The sequence below is a fragment of the Phascolarctos cinereus genome, unplaced genomic scaffold (genome assembly GCF_003287225.1).
Source record: "Phascolarctos cinereus isolate Bilbo 61053 unplaced genomic scaffold, phaCin_HiC Scaffold_9;HRSCAF=440, whole genome shotgun sequence".
NCBI lineage: Eukaryota > Metazoa > Chordata > Mammalia > Diprotodontia > Phascolarctidae > Phascolarctos > Phascolarctos cinereus.
In genome coordinates, this window is record NW_027556402.1 from 197004054 (window position 1) to 197024899 (window position 20846).

The 20846-nt window shown below is 43.7% G+C and overlaps 1 protein-coding gene across 1 annotated transcript in view; it reads right to left on the bottom strand.

The window, feature by feature from the left end:
• ADD1 (adducin 1) overlaps positions 1 to 19074 on the bottom strand; it is a 144835-nt gene extending 125761 nt beyond the window's left edge. Inside the window, exons 1-2 of the mRNA XM_078148477.1 lie at positions 18587 to 19074; positions 16725 to 16919 (exon numbers count right to left, since the gene is read on the bottom strand). The gene's annotated coding sequence lies outside the window, so the exon portion shown is untranslated. The remainder of the gene's footprint in view (positions 1 to 16724; positions 16920 to 18586) is intronic.
• Positions 19075 to 20846: the final 1772 nt, after the last annotated feature.

The window sequence follows — 20846 nt, forward strand, 5'->3', positions numbered from 1 at the left end:
TAGACCCATCAACAGGTGTGAGGTGATGAGGGAATGAACCTCATGGTGGCAGTGTCAGAGGAGAGAAGGGGACATATTTGGGAGAGATTGGAAAGGTGAAATTGGCAGACCTTGGCTACAGCTTGGGAATGGCGGGAAGTGGAGTGGGGTAGGAGGTGGTAGATAGTAAGGATAATACCTAGGTTGTGCAGGCCTAAGGGAGAGATATAACCTATTATGGTTACAGAATTATCACATCTACACATCTACACAGAATGTAGAATTGTAAGATTATAGAATTGAGCTAGAAGGCACCTGGGAAGGTAGTCAGGCCTAGCCTTCCACCTCCTAGCTGTCACCTGGCCTCTACCCTTTCCACTTTGTACAATATAGCAATTAAAAATACTAAGTCTAGACGGGACAGCTAGGCGGAGCAGTGGATAGAGCACTGGCCCTACAGTCAGAAGGACCTGAGTTCAAATCCTTAGACATATAACACTCACTAGCTGTGTGACTCTGGGCAAGTCACTTAACCCCAATTGCCTCACAAAAAAAAAAATACTAAACCTGGCCTGACTAGACTGATCATGTTCTCCTAAGGTATTTCTGTGATCGCATCACTGTTTACTCAGGGGTTCCTCTGTGCCTACCAAATAAAGGACAAACTCTTGATTCTGGCATTCAGGGCCTTCTTCAACCAAGTCCTGCATCACATCTTCAACTTTTATCTTGCTTCCAACTTCTCTCTACACACACTGAGTTCTAATTTTCATACCCTCTATGTTCTAGCTAAACTCACCATCCCTGATTCCCAGCATACTCCCTTCTCATGCCTTCTGTCTCACTGTTCCCAGGAATAGAATGGACTCCTCCACCTTTCTATCTGTTGAAATCATTCCTTTCTTTCTGGAACTACCTCCTCCAAGAAGCCTTCCCTGAATTCCCCAGTTGAAAGTTATCTCTTCGTTCTCAAATTTCTTCTAGTATTTTATCCACTTTCCCTTTTATCATCATTTTATTCAGCAAATGTTTATTAATCTCCCACTATATACTAGGCCGTGTGAAGGTGTGAGGTATACAAAGATAAATGCACAGCAATCCTTCTTCAAAGAGCTTATATTCTCTTGAATTGCATTTTGTATTGTGCATTCTTATTTATGAACTTGACTTATGCCTCCTATCTTGAAGGAAGGAATTAAAATAAACTTTTATAAAGTTTATATTCTCAGGGCAGAGCACAAGGCCTTGCATATTCTGTATGTGAATAAACATTTACTGATTTAAATTTGATCCTACACTTATAAGCTGTGTGACCCTGGGTCTCACTTGGCTCCCCAAAACTTAATTGGATCATCTGCAAAATGGAGATGATAGTATTTATACCACATTTCAGGGTGATTATGATGAAAGTATTAACTTTAAGGTTTTATAGAAAAAAAAGAGATTATTATTATTATTAGCCCTTTATTCTGTTTAGGCAATTCATCTGAGCATAGGTTTTAGATCTGGAAGGACCCTTACAGATCATCAGGTCCAACCTCCTCTTTCACAGGAGAGAAATGAAGGCCCCAAGAAATGACATGACTTGCCCAAAGTAATCCAGTAAACAACAGAGCCCAGCTTCATGTCCAGGGCTCTTTCTAGAATCCCACACTGAAGGGCCTGCCAGGATAGTAGACTGAGCCTACAATGGGACCCATCTTTGTGTACAGGCATGGGAAGAAACCCCACGTGGCCACAGTCCAGGAGATGCTGGATCTGTTCTTGGCAGGATCCTGGTGGTCTCCAGGGGAACCATAGACCTGTCTCCTCCATCCTGTTGGTTCTGCAAGACAGATTGCCCTACTTTCCACCATTTGGACGAAGTCCAGGCTACAGATGAGGCAGCTGAAGTCAGACTTGGAAGAGTGGGGGAAGGGAAGGGTGTGTATAAAAGGTTGCTATTAGTATCACCCTACTAAAAGGCTCCCTCATCCCAAAGAGAACTTCTAGTCGTCACAGAAAAATCCCCGCCTCCACCCACCCCTCTTCTCAATGGGACACAGGCATGTGTGTGTGTGTGTGTGTGTGTCTGTGCGTCCCTTTTCTTCTTTTGATGGATATTATGATAGCTATCACTGCTATATGTTTCAAGCACTGTGGATTGTAAAACTTATAATAAACCACTAATTCACCTAGGTGCCTTAGGTGGCACAGACAATAGTGCACTAGACCTGAAGTTCAAACCATCCAGCCTCAGACACTTAATAGCTCTACAATCCTAGGCAAGTCACCTGCTTTCTGTCTACTTTTGTTTCCTCATCGGTAAAATGGAATAATAATAGAAACTACCTCCCAGGGTTGTTGGAATGGTAAAATGAGATCATATTTGTCAAGCACTTTATGAACCTGCAGCTTGAGAAATGGTAAAGAAACTAAAGGAAGGATATGGGGGAGGAAGGGGCCTGGGATTGACATTGCAGTGAGCTATATGAATAGTGCAAGTTCACTGAAAAGGGGGATGCCTATTTAAAAACTTGAGGGAAGATGTGTTCCCTTGAGATTGTCTGGCCATTGAAAGTGATGAGGATAGGCTCCAGGAAATGATGGTGTCCACCATAAAGGCCATTCAGCTTCTAGCAAGGCAAAGCCCAAATGAGGGATCGTAGATTTAGAGATAGAAGGGACCTGAGAGGTCACATAATCCAGCTCTCTAATTTTATAGATGAGGAAACTGTGACTTGTCCAAGGTAATATAAGCAGTAGGTGGTAAGACTGGGATTCAAACTCAGGTCCTCTGGCTGCCAATTTCCACGGCACCTAAGATTCTCTTCACCAAAGGATAGAAACAGCCTTAACAATGGACTGCTGGATATTCTGCAAGCAAACCAAACAAGGCAGAGTGCAAGGTCAGGAGTGAGGTTACGACGTGGAGGGGTGCCAAGCCAAAGACATCCTCAGGAGAAGGGATCCAGCATTTCGGGATCGCAAGTCCCTTATCAGTTATCTGCTCTAACCCCTTTGTTTTCAAGGTGAAACAGAGATGAAGGCACTTATTCAAAATCAGGAAGGTAACAATTGACAGAATTATAATCAACATAGCACTTTGACATAGTATCTTATTTAATCTTCAAAATAACACTGTGACTGAGATTGTGAAGGTAGCATCATAGCCATTTTATAAATGGAGAAACAAAGAAGCAGAATCACACCCTCAGGGTCATTCAGCTATTAAGTAGCTGACCATACACTTGAACCCAGAACTTTGTACTTCCAAGCCAGGTATTTTTTTTCACTAAAATTAATCAATTCTCTGTTTATTTGTACATTTCCAGGCTTTGGGTTTTGTTTGCTTCTATCTTAATTTCTTCTTAAGAGTTTCCATTTTTGAAAAATCTCAGCTTTGTGTTAGAATTAATGGAAAAGAGATCTGGTGCAGCTGGGTCAGTATGGAGACAGGGAATTCAAGTTTCACCCAGAATTCAGGTACAGCAGTGTCAGGGGACATCCCAATACAAGGCTCTAGATAGATGGTAGAAAAATAGCAGGAGGAGAGGACAATAAATAGTGGATGTGGAATGAGAAGGCCTGGGTTCTAGTCCTGACTCTCCCCATGTGCTTTCTTCAGTTGGTTTCTCTTTCAAGCCCTCAGTTTCCTCATTTGTACGCTGTTTGTGGTAGACTAGATGAGTACTAAGGTTCCTTCCAACCATGATTTATAATCCTGTGATACTTCCTTCTTGGGGTTTTCCCTGACTGAAGTATCTTCCTCATTGTTCAAATGCACCAGTTTGTGAAGTTTTTGTTGACACCATCTTTGATTACATCACCCACTTCTCTCTCCTCCTCTCAATCACTACTGCCAGTCACCTAGGACAGTGCCTACTTACAGCCCATTGTGATTACTAGTTTTGCCACCTCTCTTCCCTCCAATCTAGCCTTCACCCCACTACCAAAATAATCTTTCTTGAGCGTTGTTGTGATTTTGTTACTGCTCAGAAATCATCAGTGGTTCTCCATTACCTACTTTCCAGAGATCAAATTCTTCTCTTGACATTCAAGACCATCTATAAATTGATGCCTCCTTATAAAAACGAGCTGATTTTTACTGTGTTCTGAGTGAATATAGTAAATGAATGCACCTCACCATGGGGAGGGACAAAGAGAATGTCTGAACAAATCGTCCTGGATTTAACCTTGGGCTTATGCTGAAGGGATATGCCCTTACCCAGGGGCAATACATAGCTCAGGGAAACACAGAGGCACATTCAGGAATATCAGATCCCTGGAATTGCACTCCTCTGCTGTGAAAAGGTCTCATCTGCCCTGTTTGCTCTCCTTTGGTCTAAGATAATCAGCTCTGCAAAAGCAACATGGTGCGCCAGGCTTTACAAAGACTAGTAGGGAGACCCTGCTCCTCCCACTGTTTATTGGCTGGCTTCACTGACCTTAGCATGAGCAGGAAGCTGGTGCCCTTCTACACCTCAGTGGCCCTGTCTTCCCTTCTGTGGTAACAACTTATAGGCTCATAGATCTACAGCTGGAAGGTTTCTTAGAGGCCACCCAGTGCAACCCCCTCGTTGTACAGATAAGGAAACTGAAGCCTAGGAAGTTTTAAGGCACTTGTCCAGGTCACACAACTTGTAAGGGCTCAGATTTGTAGGAAGGTGGGACTCAGACTCAGGTTCTCCTCCTGTAGAGCCAACGTTCTTCCATTGTACCACACTGCCAGGCCAGTGGAGATGGTCATTAGATAAAGGACGCCCCAGCTGGGACTGTCCAGCGTGACCGCCTCCAGTGTCTAGTAGACTGAGAAGGCTGTGGCCCACACGACTGGACATAGGAACTCAGCAAGAACTTTCATGCAAAGTCAGCCCCCCACCTGACCTAAACTTGGAGCCCCTGAGAAGCCTGGCCTTATAAGAAGGGCCTAGTTAGAATGGATAACAATAGCCTGCTGCTGGATGGAGCTCATTAAGTTGTAAAGACAGAATGGGCCAAGGAACCAAGTGGCATGCTTACAAGGAAGTGGTTTAGGTTAAGAAACCATTGTCTCAGGGGAACCTAACACCTGAACACCAAACCTTTGCGTTCAGATCACTGCATCCTGCTTTTTAGAATCTCCAATTTTTCTGGGCCCATTTTGTCTAATTATTTTGTTTACAAACACCCCGCTCCACTCTACCCAGGACTTGGAAAAAGGGTCTCCTCATTTCAGTTGCTGGCTCCCTTTCCCCTCATGACTGTAATCTCCATAGATAGAGCCACCCTGCCCTTTGATCCATAAAGAGAGGGAATTTTGTCCCCGCCTTGCCATTCGGAATATTAGCTTCATAGACTTTTATAGCTGCACAGGACCTTAAAGGTCACCTAGTCCAGCCCATCCCTCAGCAGGAATCTCCTTTAAAACATCCTTGATAAGTGATCAACCATTCTCCTCCTCAAGATCCTCTGGGACAAGGAATTCCACTTGGAGACAGCTTCAGCTGTATAAGTTTTTTCCTTACAATACCAGATCTGCCAACTTACAACTTCTTTACATTGTCCCCCCATTCTATCCCATCCCTCCACGAAGAACAGATTTAATTCCTCTTCCATATTGTTTTTCAGTTATTTCAGTTGTGTCTGATTCTTTGTGACTCCATCTGGGGTTTTCTTGGCAAAGACACTGGAGTGGTTTGCCATTCCCTTCTCTAATCCTTCCTTCTTCCATATTGCAGCCCTTCAAATACTTGATAGCAGCTAATGCGTCCCCTTACTTCTCATCTTCTTCTTCAGCTCTGTCTGCTATTAACCTCTTGTTTTCCATAGAACTGGACAACTTTACATTTTTATGGTGCTGAAACATTGAACCGAGGCTGGCAGGGAGGCAGAAATAATACCCAGGTGTGGATTTGGACCCTCCTGCCCCCTCTTCAGTCCTTGCCCTGAGGTGTATGGGTCTATATACCCTTTTTTGCATCACTGTCATTAAGTAAGTAGTGGAAGTGACTAGCTTAAGATCACCCAGCTAGTCGGTAGTAGAGCTGGGCCTTGAATCTAGATACTTTGACTCCTGGTGCTCTTTCTACTACCTAATATTGCTTCTCTGATGCCAAGAGAATAGGCATTAATTAACAGTCAGCCCTGGTATAGAAGTAGCATCCCAGCCTGGATCACACTTAATGAGCCAAAGTACCGTGGGGCCCTAGAGAGCCAAGAGCAGCCAGGACTTGTTCAGACTCCCAGACAGCCCCAGTTCCAGGCCAGGGCTGGTGAGATACTGACCCCAGAGAAAACATCTCCTGCTGAGAAAGAGAGGCCCTCTCCATAGAGCTGGGTGGCATTCAGCCTTGGCTCCTGTACATGACATGTGGCCTGGGTGTTCAAGGAATATGGGATATAGCCTGAATAGGTCATTCACAGCCTCTTCCAACATCTCTTCCCAAGGCAATTTTTCTTGCTGCCCAACTTCTTCCATATGGTGATTTCCTCTACTAGGCCCATAGTTGGCTGCACATGTGCCTTAGCTGTTGAGGATTTCCAGGCTTTAGTCTCCATGCTCATACCCAACCTTTATTGTGCTTCTGAACAGAGACTCAGTGGTACGGGTGGATTTGCAGCAGCTCCCACAGTCAGGGAAGCTTTATCGGCAGACCCTGGGGGAGGAGGACCTGCCAGTATACCTCAAGGCAGGGACCAAAAAGACGGGCAGATGGCTTATACTCCACTTCTGGATATTATTTCTGCCTATCTGCCAGACCCAGTGTGCCAGCCTTGAGCCTGACCCACAGGATCCCAAAGATGCTGACCCTGTCTCTCCCTCCTTCCTCTGATAATTGAGTTCCATGGGCCTTGCTCAGGGTAAGGGGCTCCAGACGAGGCCCAGGACAGGGCTGTCTTGTCATCTCTGCTCCACTGAAGGTGAGCGCTGCTGTTCTCAGTGGCTTGCCAAAGGCTGGTGGCCAGTACAAGTTCAGCTTCCACTGGGTGATGGGGCTGTCAGTGCTGACACTCAGAGGATGCTGCTGAAGAGGACACGGCTAATGCACTGCTGCCTTATCAGGGCAATGTCTTGGGTGGAGTGAGATAAGTCATCAGGTGCAGACACTTAATTGCTCCTTTGTGGTGTTTTCTGCCTGCTTTTGGTGTGACTCTTTCTCTCCTGACCGCCCTCTTCCCCTCTGTCCCTACACCTTCGGCCCCTTTGCCCTCACGCTCCAGACCTGCCATATAGCTAGCCCTCTGGATCTGTTGCCTCCTTGGGTATCCTCGCGCTGGGTTTGGAGTGTGACCCTGGGCAAGTCCCTTCACCTTGGTCTGCCTCAGAGTCCTCATCTATAAAATGGGGATAATAATAACAGGGTTGTTGTGAGGATCAAACGAGATAATACATGGAAAGCACTTAGTACAATGCCTGGCACACAATAGGCCCTATATAAATGTTTATTCTCTTATTATTATTAGAACAAAAAGAAAAAGAAAAAAAACCAGCCAAACCAGGCAATACATCTGATAGGATCTATAATACTCTGTATCCATAGTCCCTAACTACTGCAAAGAAAGCAGTGAGGAATGTTTTCTCATCTCTTCCTAGGTTAGAGTTAGTCATTATAATTACACAATCAATGATCCTGTAATTGCAAAATCCCATGGCCCTTTCTCATCCTTATCCTCCAAGGTATCCCTGCAGGATTTGTTGGCCACTCCCTCCTGCTAGATATTCTTTTTTTCCAGGATTTTTGAAAGTGTCCTCTCCTGGATACTCCTTTGTGGAACTCCTCTTCCTACTTGTCAAATCATTCTTTCTCAGTCTTCTTTGTTAGCTCATCATCAATGTGTCACCCTTACATGCCAGGACTCTCTCCTGAGCCCTTTTCTCTCTATATACTCTGTCTCTTCATGAGGCAGGAAAATGGAAAAATGAAGAGAGTGCTGGGCCCGGAGTCAGGAAGACCTGCGTTCAAATCCAGCTTCAAAACACAGCTTACTAGCTGTGTGTCCCTGGACAAATCACTTCACCTCTAACTCAGTTTCTTTATGTGTAAAATGGGAATTATTATAGCATCCACCTTGCAGGGTTATGAGGATCAAAGAAGATAAAATTTGCTTAACACATTGCCTGGCACTTAATAGATATCTGTTCCCTCCTTCCTTTCCTGCTATTATCCTAAGACACAGGTATGATCATGTTATTCCTCTGCTCAAGGAAGCTTCAGTGGCTCCCTGTGGTCTCTAGGATAAAAATGTGAGTTCCTCTGATTAGCATCTAAAGCCCTTCTCAATCTGGCTCCAACACAGCTTTTGGGACTGATTTCACACCACTCTCCACATGTTCTACATCTCAACCAAACTAACCTATTTGTTGCTCTCTTGGCATTCATTCTTTGTGTACCCAGGCACTTTAGAGGCCATTGAACCAGACTTCGTCATCTTATGGATAAGGAAACTGAGGCACAGAGAGATTAAGTGACCTGCGGGGTCACATAGTTCTTAAGTATCTGAGGCAGACTTGCACTCAGGTCTTCTTGACTCTAAAGCCAGCCCTTTCTCTACTACACCACCAGACCTCTCCCTGTGCCTTGCAATGTTCTCTCGCCCCTTGGAATCCCTCACTCCCTTCAAGGATCGATTCAAGGCCTAATGAATGAACCTGGCCTTTCCTGGCCTGTCCACTGTTAGTACTCTGCTCCCCAGTCTCGTCTCCTCTGCCCCCCCCTTTTGTATTTATTATCTACATACATGTTGTTTCCCCTACTGAGCTCCTTGAGAGCTAGGACTGTTTTTTTGTCTTTGTATTTCCAAAACCTAGAACATAGCAGGTGTTTAACAAATGTTTGTTGAACTGAATTAAACTAGAGAGCCAACCACCTGTAACTTTTTTCTCTGTATCTTCCCCACCACTTTCCATTAAAACTTCCCTGAGGACCTGCTCAAAGCCATCTTCAGGGCAGAATCTTAACTTTTCTTGCAAATCAATCTGATAAATTAATTCACCTGAAATTGTTCAAAATAGATAATGGCATAATATGAACACCGTCTAGGGTTATTTACCTGCTGCCCATCCTTGGAAGAACAGTAGTATTTGTAGTACCTACCTCAAAAGGCTGTTGTGAGAAAAACATTTTGTGAACCTTAAGGCATTAAAGAAAGGGAGTTGTTGGTGCCTAGCCTCCATCTAAATATTTTATTGATGGAGAACTCCTTAGCTCATGAGGCAGTTCATCTAGTTGTAATTACTATTACTCCTGCCAAATAACTTCACTTACATATACTATTTTACAGTTTATATAATACTTTATATAATACTTCCTTATGACTAGCCTTAAATCTGCCTCACAGTAACTTCCAACAGTTGATCCAAATTCTGCCCTCTAGGGCAAAACCGATTAAGTCTGATCCTTATGTCATATGACAGACATTCAAATATTTGAAGGTAGGTATCATTTTCCCACTAAATCTTCTCTTCTCCAAACTAAATATTGGTAGTTCTTCCAACTGATCCTTTTAACAGCTAGGCTAGAGCCTTCTCATCATCCTGATCACCTGTCTTTTGGACATGTTTAAGTCCAGGGATTCTTAACCTTTTTGCCTACTGTGTCTCCTTTGGATACAACCTAGTGTCCAAGAGGGATATTCTTTGACAATCTCATGAAACCTATGGACCCCTTATCAGAATAATCCTTTTAGATGCACGGAATATGTAGGATTACAAAGAAAACCAATTATATTGGAATGCAGTTTTCAAAATATTTTAAAAAACAAGGCCAAGAACCCTTGGGTTAAAAAAAAAACCAAAACACTAGAAATATTAAGAAGAAATACAGAACTAGGAACTGGAAAAGTTTAGATAATCAGGAAACTCAGGTGGCCCCCTAAAAAGATATGATACTTCAAGTATTACCCTTCTTGCTCTGCCTGCTCCTCCTACCACTTTAGAGAGGGGTGGCTTCAGCATCCATGGGAGAGTGAGATGGGAGTAATATTTATATAACACCTACTATGTTCCAGGCACTGTGCTAAGCACTATGCATATTATCTCAATTGATCATCACAACAACCCTGGGAGGTAGGTGCCATTATTATCCCTACTTTACAGATGAAGAAACTGAGGCAACCATGATTTGCCTAAGGTTACAGAGCTAGTAAATGTCTCAGGGTGGATTTGAATTCAGCACTCTATCCACTGTACCACCTAGCTGCCTGATGGATGGCAGGCAGACAAAATGAGACAGCAGGGAAGGAGGGCTGGATAAAGTCACTGAATTTAGAGGACCAAGGGGATGGGATATGCCTTCTGGCACAATCCAAACGAGAACTGAGGATCCCAAGCTCAAAGATAGGAGGGTGGAATGGTGGCAGCAGACTGCCCTTCTGTGCTGCTGAGTCTGCTCATTCAGCTCCAGGTGATAAACTAGCCATGGAAAAATGCACTCAGGCATCCCTGTCAGCAACAGGAAGAACCCTGAGAGGAAACACATCACATTCAGATGCCAAGGGTACGTCCCATGCCACAAGGAAGAAGTTAAGTCTGGGATATGGAGTTCCTGAGTCTTTACTTACGGCAGCCCTACTGGATGCATCAGTAAGATGGAAATCAGTTGCTGGTTGTGTTTTATTGTCTTCACACATTTGTAGACTTATAGGGGCTAAGCAAACTGAGTTATGCATTTCTTAGCACTCCCAGGTTTGCAACAGTCTATATGCTATTTGGAAACTGCCTGGGATTGGGAGAGGATGAGGATGGGCAGCTTAGTGGTAAATGTTTTATTATGTATTGCTTATTTGATTTTATTAATTCTATTTTTTTAAAACCATTGTATATATAATCTAAGCATACCTTTCTATTTCTTCAAGGAGCTGACACCATTATAGCAGTCATATGACTAGGGCTCTGAAAATTTAGGGAAGAGGCCGTGTTTTGCAAGTAGGTTGGGAGCTTGAAGCTGATCCTAATTAAGGAGACATCCTAGATCAGAGGTTCTTAACCTGTGGTCCATGGACTTCCATGGGGTACATGGATAAATTTCAGGGAGTTTGTTAAAAAAAAATTACACTTATTTTTTTCTCTAGCCTTTAACTAAAATTTAGCATTTTCTTCAACTATGAATATAGATAACAAACATTCTGAGAAGCAATGATCCATAGGCTTCACCAGACTGCCATAAGGGTCTGTGATGCCAAAAAGAAAAAAAAGGGTTAAGAACCTTTGATCATGGGGCCTAGACTGATGAGTTGGTATGGTCTTCCAGAGCTTAGGGAACAGAAGGTCCCAAACACTCTCAGAAACCTAGACAGTGCAACATTTCCTAGTACTTCTGCTTAGTGCACTGGAAGGGTACTTAACACTGAGTAAATGCCTGGGATTTGTTCACCTGTGATAGGATTAAGTCAGTGGCCAGAAGCACCACCTGGTGGTAAAATGTCCACAATGTGCCTTTGGAAGGGTCTCTTTTTCATAATGAGTTAGGGTATGTTTGCCATGTTGTCTGTTACTTTTTAAAGATACCCATTTCCTGGGATTTAGTTCAAATGAAAAAGCATTTGGATTGTGAATGAGGTGTACTGGGTTATAATTCCAGTTCTACCACTCACTATGTGTGCAGCATCAGGGAAATAATTTCATCTTTCTGAGTCTCAATTTTCTCACTAATAAATAGGAGTAATAATAATTGACATTTTATATAGTACTTTAAGATTTGCAAAGTGCTTTGTGAATATATAATCTTATGCATATATGTATGTGTTTATACCTGTGCATGTACATGGTACACATATGCATGTGTACAATACATACATATATATGTATAAATACAAAATTTTGCCATACAACAACCCTGTCAGATAAATAGTACAAATGTTATCAGCTCCTTTTTACAGATGAGGAAGTAGGGTGACTCGTCCAGGATGATACAACTCAAAAATGTTGGAGTCGGGATTTGAAGCCACTCTGCCACTGCCTACTCCCCAGGGCTGTTATGAAGGTCAAATAAGATAATGTGTAGCAATACTCCTAACTGCTATTTTTATGGTACTTGAAGATTCAGCTAGCATTCATTTAGCTAGCATTCTGCTCACAACAACCCTGGTTCAACCTTGAGGCTCCGAGAGGGACTGACAGTCACTACTTCCTCATAGTTGCACAAGAAGGGTTAAAACTGGGATACAAAACAAATCTCTGATTCTGCCTTTGGTACCTGCTCTTCCCAGGATACCATGCTGCCCCCCAAGCATTATATCATCACAGAATTTCAGAGCTGGAAGGGAACAGCCATCTAGCCCAACCCATTCTCCCCCTCAAAAAAAAAATTACAGCAAAATAAAACCCTATTCCAACCAAACGAGAAGTGGCTATCCAGCCTTACTTGAAGACTTTCTGTGATGGGGGAGGTGTTGGAGGCAGAAAACTTGGATTCCTATTTTAAAAGCACTCTGCAGACAGTTGTTTTCACTAGAACTGTGATTTTCATTCTGTAGGAAGGCTCCCAGGAGGGGCTTCTTCTGCCAATGCAGATCAGTCCTTCCTCAGTAATAGCCCCTTGGAGAGTTGCCTAGGGGCTCTGAGAAGTTAAGTGACTAGGTCCAAGAAAAGATTTGAACTCAACTCTTCCTTCTGAGGCCAGCTTCATCCATTCCACCACACTGGGGGGTATAGCGTACAAACAGTAAGTTGCCCTGCTTCCAAGGAACTTACATAGGTGTGGGGGGGTGGAGGGTACAAAGAGAGAGCATGACACTGACACTGGATAAATAAAGGATAGGGACTGGACCTGAGAGTTCACTAGTACAGCAAACTCAAGGGTGAGGAAACTCCCTTTACCCTTGTACGTAGGTACCTGCTCTGCAATTTATAGTCTTGGAGAGTGGCCCTAGAGCACTGAGGGGTTAAGTGACCAGTGTCTTTGAGAGTTAGGACTTGAAGCCAGCCAGGTCTTCTCAGCTTCAAGGCCAACTCTCTCTCTACTCTGCCAAGTTAAGGAAATACAAGAGAATCTGAAGGCAGCTTGGTGGTGCAGTGGAAGAGCACTGGGCTGGGAGTCAGGAAGACTCATCTCTGTGAGTTCAAATCTGGCCTCAGACACTTGCTAGCTGTGTGACCCTGGGCAAGTCACTTCACCCTGTCTGCTTTGGTTTCCTCATCTGTAAAGTGAGCTGGAGAAGGAAATAGCAAACTGCTTTGATTTCTTTGCTAAGAAAACCTCAAATGGGATCACAAAGAGTTGGATACAACTGAAAAACAACAAAAGCATCAATAACTAGGGGTAATAGGAAAGGCTTTCCTAAATTTGAATCCTAGCTTATCCACTTATTAGCTATGTGAACTCAGGGAAATCACTTTCCCTTTATAAGACCAAGATTCCTGTAAAACAAAGGGATTAAAAGAGGTAATTCCTTTTTTTAGATTTCTTTTTTTTTTTTTAATTAATTAATTTTGATTTATCAACAATTATTTCCATAAGCTTTTGAGTTTTAAATTTTTCTCCCCCTCCCTCTCTAAGATGGCACGTAATCTGATATAGGCTCTACATGTACATTCCTATTAAACACATTTTCACATTAGTAATATAAGGAAGAATTAGAACCAATAGGAGGAACCACTAGAAAGAAGAAACAAAAGCAAATAGCATGCTTCAATCTGCTTTCAAACTCCATAGTTCTTTCTTTGGATGTGGATAGAATTTTCCATCATGAGACCTTTGGAGATGTCTTAGATCCTTGCATTGCTGAGAAGGACTAAGTCTATCAATGTTATTCATGACACAATGTGGCTGTTACTGTGTACAATGTTCTCCTGGTTCTGCTCATTTCATTCAGCATCAGTCCATACAAGTCTTTCCAGGTTTTTCTGAAGTCTGCCTGCTCATCATTTCTTATGGAACAATAGTATTCCATCACATTCATATACCACAATTTGTTCAGCCATTCCCCAACTGATGAGCATCCCTTCAATTTCCAATTCTTGGCCACCACAGAAAGAGCTGCTATAAATATTCTTGTACATGTGAGTCCTTTCCCCATTTTTATGATCAAAAGAGGGAATTCCTAAGGTCTTTTTTAAGGCTGATGTTGGATGAGCTTGGAATATTAATGCGGGGAGAAACCTTAGAACACAGAACAAAGGACATCAGAACCAAGCAGGACCTTAGGACATAGAATGTTAAGACTCAGAAAGGACCTTAGAACAGATCAAATGAGAGAATATATGTAAAGAGTTTAGCACCGTCTGTGGCACATTAGTGGATGATTGATCAATGCCTGTTCCCACCCCTTGGCTCCCCATCCCCCACCACACTTCAGAGCTAGAAGAGACCTTTTAGAATATATAACAGAATTTCAGAGCTTGAAAGAGATTTTAGAACACAGAACACTGATTGTCAGAGTTGAAAGAACCCATAGATAATAGAATGCAGGGTGTCTGAGCTGGGTGAGACCTCAAAACATACAGTGTTAGAGTTTGGAAAAAACCTTTGAACCCAGAACATAGAAGGTAAGAGCTGGAAAGGATCTTGGGGTGTAGCAGGAAGGGAACTTGAAGGCCAAACCTTCCACTTCTCCCTAGGCACACAGGAAGGCAAACCAATCAACTGAGTGAACTAGGGCCAGTTACTAGACGCAGCATAGTGGCTAAGAAGGTTAATTTCAGTGTTAGCAAGATTTGGTTTGGATACCTGCCTCAGACATCTAATATCTGTGTGTCCTTGGGTAGGTCACAGCCTCCCAGAGCCCATGTTTCCTCCTTCATGGCATGGGTTTAATAACACCTCCAAGTGCCCACTTCACAGGCTGGTTGTGAGGCTCACATGTGTAGAGCACTGTGAAAACCTTAAAACCCTTTACAAGGGTCAGCTGTGATGACTTCTATGTCAGGACTCTGGCTATTGTGCCCTCTTCCTGTCCCAAAACCCCAGGGACTTCTAAAGGTTGGGGAGCCATGGGCCAGGAGAGGGGTGCGGCAGAGAGCAACATCAATTGGTGCCCTTCTCCCCACAATCATTCCCCGCCTTCTGCGGGAAGCCCGCTACCAGGACTTTCCTTCCGACATCTGACCCTCCACTGCACTGCATATATCTTGTATGTACATAGGTGTTTGTGTATTTGTTTTCCCCATTAGAATATAACCTCCTTGAGGGGAGCGATTATTTGCCTTTCTTCGTATCCCTAGCACTTAGCACAAGCGCCTGGGACATAGTAAGTGCTTAATAAATGCTACTCGACTGATGACTATGGGACATCCAGCAGGAGTGGCTTTCAGAGACTTCCTTTGACAAACAGAAAGCTCTGTTGCCTGGGCTGGGAGGGAGAGGGGGATGGTGCAGAATGTATGTGTTTAGAGGAGGAAGGAGGAAAGAAGAGGGGAAGGGAAATATCTGGGGTCTGTGAGCAGGTAAATAAAAGCACATGGTCCTGCAAGTCCATTCTTTTACCAGGGGTTGGTTTTTTTTTTTAAGTTTTGCAGAAACAGACCAACTTCCTTTTTCTTTTTCATTTCATGACCTGCATTCCTAAGCCCTGCAGGATTCCGGGGTCAGTAACATGACACCAGGTCTGTGTGGCACAGTCTCATCTACCAAAGGAACTTCAGGGAAACAGTCCAAGAGAGAAATCAGACATTAGAAGGCTGTGCCACTAACTCAGGGGTATGATCTTGGATAACTCACCTGCCCTTTTCTGGGCCTCAATCTCTTCATCTCTATAATGCCATGGACAACATGCACGTGGTACAAAGGGAGAGACGAAGTTTAGATGAGACACAGTCCCTTGCCCCCATGAAACTGTAAGGCTAGTGGGGATTAAGACACATAAACAGATACTTATGATATAAATTATCACATGATAAGTGCCTTAGAGATAGGCAAAGAAAAATGCTATGTCCATTGTGAGGGAGAGTTCATTACTAACCAGGGGATCAGGGATGGCTTTGTGATGGAGGTGTCATCTGAACCGGGTTTTAAAGGATGAGTAGGAATTCAACAGAGAGAGAAGGGGAAGACATTTCAGAGGGAACAGTGGAGGCATGCAGCACCTCTAGTTGGGCCTCGGAATACTTCTTTTCTTAGCAGCCTCAGAAGTAGGGTACCCCAGAAAGCTATATCATTATCATTCTGTCCCTTCTCCACCTTCCTCCTTCTTTAGCCCCACATAATAGGTTCATCTCTCTTCTCTTTCTGGCTTTTGATCATGCCATCTCCCACCAAATCCTTCTTGCCCATCTGTCTTCTGCTCTCCTCTCCCGTTATCCAAATCCTATCTATCCCTCAAGTCCAGATCAATTGTTACCTACTCCTTGAAGCCATCTGTGGCCCCTCAGGCATGTGTTGATCTCTAAATATCTGAAGGGCTCTCACAAGAAAGAGAGATTAGCCTTGTTCCTCTCACTTCATTCTGTATAGAGAGCAGGCTGGTTGTGAGCAGAATTTCAGGGAGATCGATTTCAGGTCAAAATAAAGAAGAGCTTCTTAAACAGAGCCTGTCCAGCAATGCGAATGGTCTTGCTCATGAGACAGTGAGATCCTTATGTAGATGTCTATAGCAACTATAGACTTTGATGTCCTACTCTTCTGAATTTCTAGAGCACACACTGTCTGTACCACACAAATACACATTGTGCTGTTCTCTGGGTGGTTTCATGGGTATACATCCCACCTTTTCTACCAGACTGGGAGCTCTCTGGGAATGGGGGGGTTGTGGGGGAGGGGAAAATGCCGTGTACCTGCTCTGCTTGTCTCTTTTATATGGTCTTACACAAGCCTCAGAATACAGCAGGTACCTAATAAGGTCTTACTTACTTGAATTGAACAGATGGGCAATTTGTGGCCTGGGATCTCAGCTCTGAGTTAAAAAAGACTTGGTGGCACCTCAGCAATTAATTCAGTAATGGCTCAGCCTCTACCCAGGGCTCAGCCCAGGGGAACTGTGGATTTGGCTCTTGTTTCTCCAGTCGTCTTCTTCCTATCTCTTTCTTCTCCATGCAAGCTGTGAGGCTTCCAAAATCATAAAGAATAGATATATTAATGATGGGAATAAGACAGAAAAAAATAGAAAAAAAAACCCAGCCCACTTTTCCAGTAAGCTCTCCTCCCCCTGAGGTTTTGTCCCATTTGGCATTTGATGTCACCTCTTTCTGGGCCCATGGAGTTGCACACCAGATCCCAAGAAAAGCACAAGGGCCAAAAAGAAGGTGCTCCCTGGCCCTTGGGAACCTCCAGAGGCAACATGTGCTTTGCCTCTAGCCAGCCACATAGAGAGGAAGCACAGCTGTCTGGCTGTTGTAGAGGAAGACATATCTACAGCTAGATTCCTCCCATAATTTCCAGTCTGGCTAAGATCGCACACATCTTTGGGCTTCAGTGGTCATACCATCCCTGCTGCATGTGTTTATATGGAAAGGGCACATGGATGGAGAGGTAGGAGATCTGGGTTCAAGTTCCAGCTCTGCACAGCCTGGGTGACCTTGGGCCTCCCTGTCTCTGGGCCTTTGATTCCTTAGCATTCAGTAACCTAGAAGGTCCCCTATCAGAACATTCTGTGTTCTAAAGTCCCTTCTAGCTCTGACATTCTATGTTCTGTTAAATTAGCATAACGTAAATCTCATCCACACACACTCTATGCCAAGCCATTGCTCCTACCAAAGAGTTCCCTGCAGTGCTCAGGTCCTGCCCCCCGACTCAGAATGGGCTCATGGCAGGCCATGTGCTGGGAATTGGCTTCTGCGATGGCTGGCTGAAGATCACAGAACACTCCAGACTAGAACCAAATCTCCTGGAGCTGAACCCCAAAGAGGGTCAGCCAATGAGGTGATGGCCAGAATTTGTCAGGCTTCCTGATGAGTGGGCACTTGAACCAATTACTGAAAAATAGGGATAATAATGCATGCCCTGTTTTCCACAGAGTTGATGAATGGATAAAATGAGAGTGGTAGGTCACAGGCTCTATAGAAGTCCAAGGAAGTTATCTAAGAAGACTGTAGTACAGCAGAAAGTACATCAAGATTGGAATGTGAGGACCTGGGTTTGAATCCTGACTGCTGCTTCCTCCTTAGGCAAGCTCCAGCAACTCACTTAACCTCTCTGACCCTCAGGTTCCCTAATCTATAACTTGGGAGGGTTGACTAGATGGACCCCAAGTTTCCTGCCAGCTCAGAACTTATGATCCTTTGCACCTCAGTCTGAAACAGGAATCCCCTCTACAACATCTTTGCTTGATCATCTCCAGCAATGGGGAACTCATTACCTCACAAAGCAGTCCTTCCACTTTTAGAAAGCTCCAATTTACAAACTCCTTATGTTGAGTCAGAATCTTCCTCCCTATACTTCCATCCGCTGGTCTTAACTGGAGATTATTTGCCATAGCAAATTATAGAAAAGTACTCTAAACAATTACAATTATTATAACATAGAATCAAGTCCATTTGGCTCCCTCTAGGCAAGAGTAATAGGATAGTCATTAGGGCAGGGAAAAATTCTTTGAGAATGACACAAAGTGTAGCAAACGCAAGACCCACCTATTAATCCCTATTAACTCTGGAGCTATAAGGGATTGTAGGTGTTATCTGGAGCTCCCTCCACATATGGAAACAGAGGCTCCGGGAAGGGAGGGGACTTGCCCAAAGCCGCCATTGAATGTGATTACGTTCAGTTGGATATCTCACCATTTAGTTCTCTGTTCCACACCAGTGACTTCTCTCTCAGCACTAGACTGAGCTCCAGGAGAGCAGGGCCCAAGGGAGATGTCAGAAAGGGTGGGTGGATTTGAACTGCTCCCTGCTTTGCCAGGCCTTGCCCACCAGTAGATGTCACTACATTCAACAACACAAATGAGCAGGGGCCCCTAAAAAAGAGAAAGAGGAATTGATGAGTAAAGTCCATGCCCTGCAGGAAATTACAAAGAGCCAGCCTTCCTATACACAAAGCAAATGTTGCCGGATGTGTGGAATGAAGGCAGCTGATCAGTCTCCTCCTTCTGGGCTCTTTGTCCTCCTCGGAAGCCCCCTCTCTTGTCTAGTTCTGCTTTCTGGGGCCAAGCGGTATGAATCTAATCTCTCTGCCATAGGGCTACCCTTCAAGCACTTGAAGACAGTGTTCACGTCTCATCCTTTGAGTTCTTCTCTAGGTTAAACAACCTTAGCTCCTTCAGCTGTCCTTAGCGCTGTGATCCGCCAGCCTCTTATCATCCTGGTTGCCCTCAGCTTAACATATTGTGGTGTGTCAATTTCCTTCCTGTGGTACCCAGACACAAACAGGATACACCAGATGTGGTGTGACCAGGATGAAGGACACAGGGATTATAATTTCCCTTGTACTGGATATTATCTCCAGCCTAAAATCCTGTTTGTGGCTGCTGTATCACAGTCTGAGTCAGTGCAACCTTTCCTGTGAGTAGGTTTGTACTTTTTAACAGGGTGTAGTGGAAAGAACACTAAACTGGAAGCCAGGTTCTATCTAGTTTAGGCCCTTTGACTTATTGGCCGGATGACCTTTGGCAAGTCATTTCTACCTCTATGGGCCAGTTTCCTCATTAGTAACACAAGTCACGTGGACCAGATCATTTCTAAAGTCTCTTCCAGTTATACCATTCACATACTGTGTTTGCTTAAAGCAAGATACATCTGTTTTGGGGAATAGCAGTGACTTGGATGACTGAAATCTACAGCTAACCCCTTAATGCCCTTTAAAAAAAATAGATCTCTTCCCTCTTCTCTAACTAGAGAGCCACCTCTTGTGACACAGAATACAAAAAGAGGGGGAAGAAGAATCAACCAACATGTTGCCTCTGTTTGACAGTATATTCCACATTCCATATCCATAGTGCCTATCCTCTGCAATGAAGGGGAGAACTCTCCTACAGGGCTGAGCTTGGTCACTATCATCATACAGGGTTATTGTTCTTTCTGCTGACATGGCCCAAAAGTCAATTTTCTTATGTCATTAGTTCAGACCTCTGCCTTATATCTAAATTTTGGCCAGAAAAGTTATGACAGGTTCTCCCATGTCTTTAAGGAAGGGGGTTGATTAACTTTCTCAGGCAAGCAGGGCCAAATTCAATCCTGTCTCTGTTCTTTACCATCTGGGTGACTTCTACCCTTCTGTGATACCCCCTTTCCCCTCTTCTAAAGTGAAAGATGTGAACTAGGTGGTTCCTAAAGTTCCTTCCAGCTCTAATGTTCCATGAATCTCTGGACTCCAGGCCACTCCGTTGTTGAAGCTGTGATGCTTAGAAATATTCTGTTCCCAGACTTTTGGACCAATGAGCTGCCTACTCCTACCAAAGTTTGCCCAGAGGACATTCCCCTCCCTTTTCCAGATAAAACAGAGTTATGGTTGTTTCATGCTCCAGGGATCAGTGATGCAAGAGAGTAAGCAATAGGCTAATATAAATCTTGTATAATTCTAAGGACATTTTGTTTTCAGTACTCAATCACTTTTCTTTAGTATGGTGGTACAATGGATAGAGCTCTGGATCTGGAGTTAGGAAGATCCCAGTTCAAATCTGGTCTCAGACACTAACTGTGACCCTGGGCAAGTCACTTAACTTTTGTTTACCTCAGTTTCCTCATTTGTAAAATGGAGATAATAACAGCACCTACCTCCTAGGGTTGTTGTAAGGATCAAAAGAGATAATAATTGTAAAGTGCTTAGATAGTATCATGGAAACAACAAACATGAACAGACTTCCTTTGGAAGCATTGATTAGAGTTCTTAAGTCTTTCAAAATTGTTTGTCTCTACACCATGTTTTAGGGAGGAACTTTTATAAGCCAGAGAACATTCAGAGGAGGGCAGGTAAGATGACAAAGGGCCTTGGGATCATGACATATGATGATGGATTGAAGGGACTGAAGATGTTAAACCTGAAGAGAAGCCTCTATGTGTATTTATGTGTGTGTAGAGATAAAATGTTGTACTCGAATAT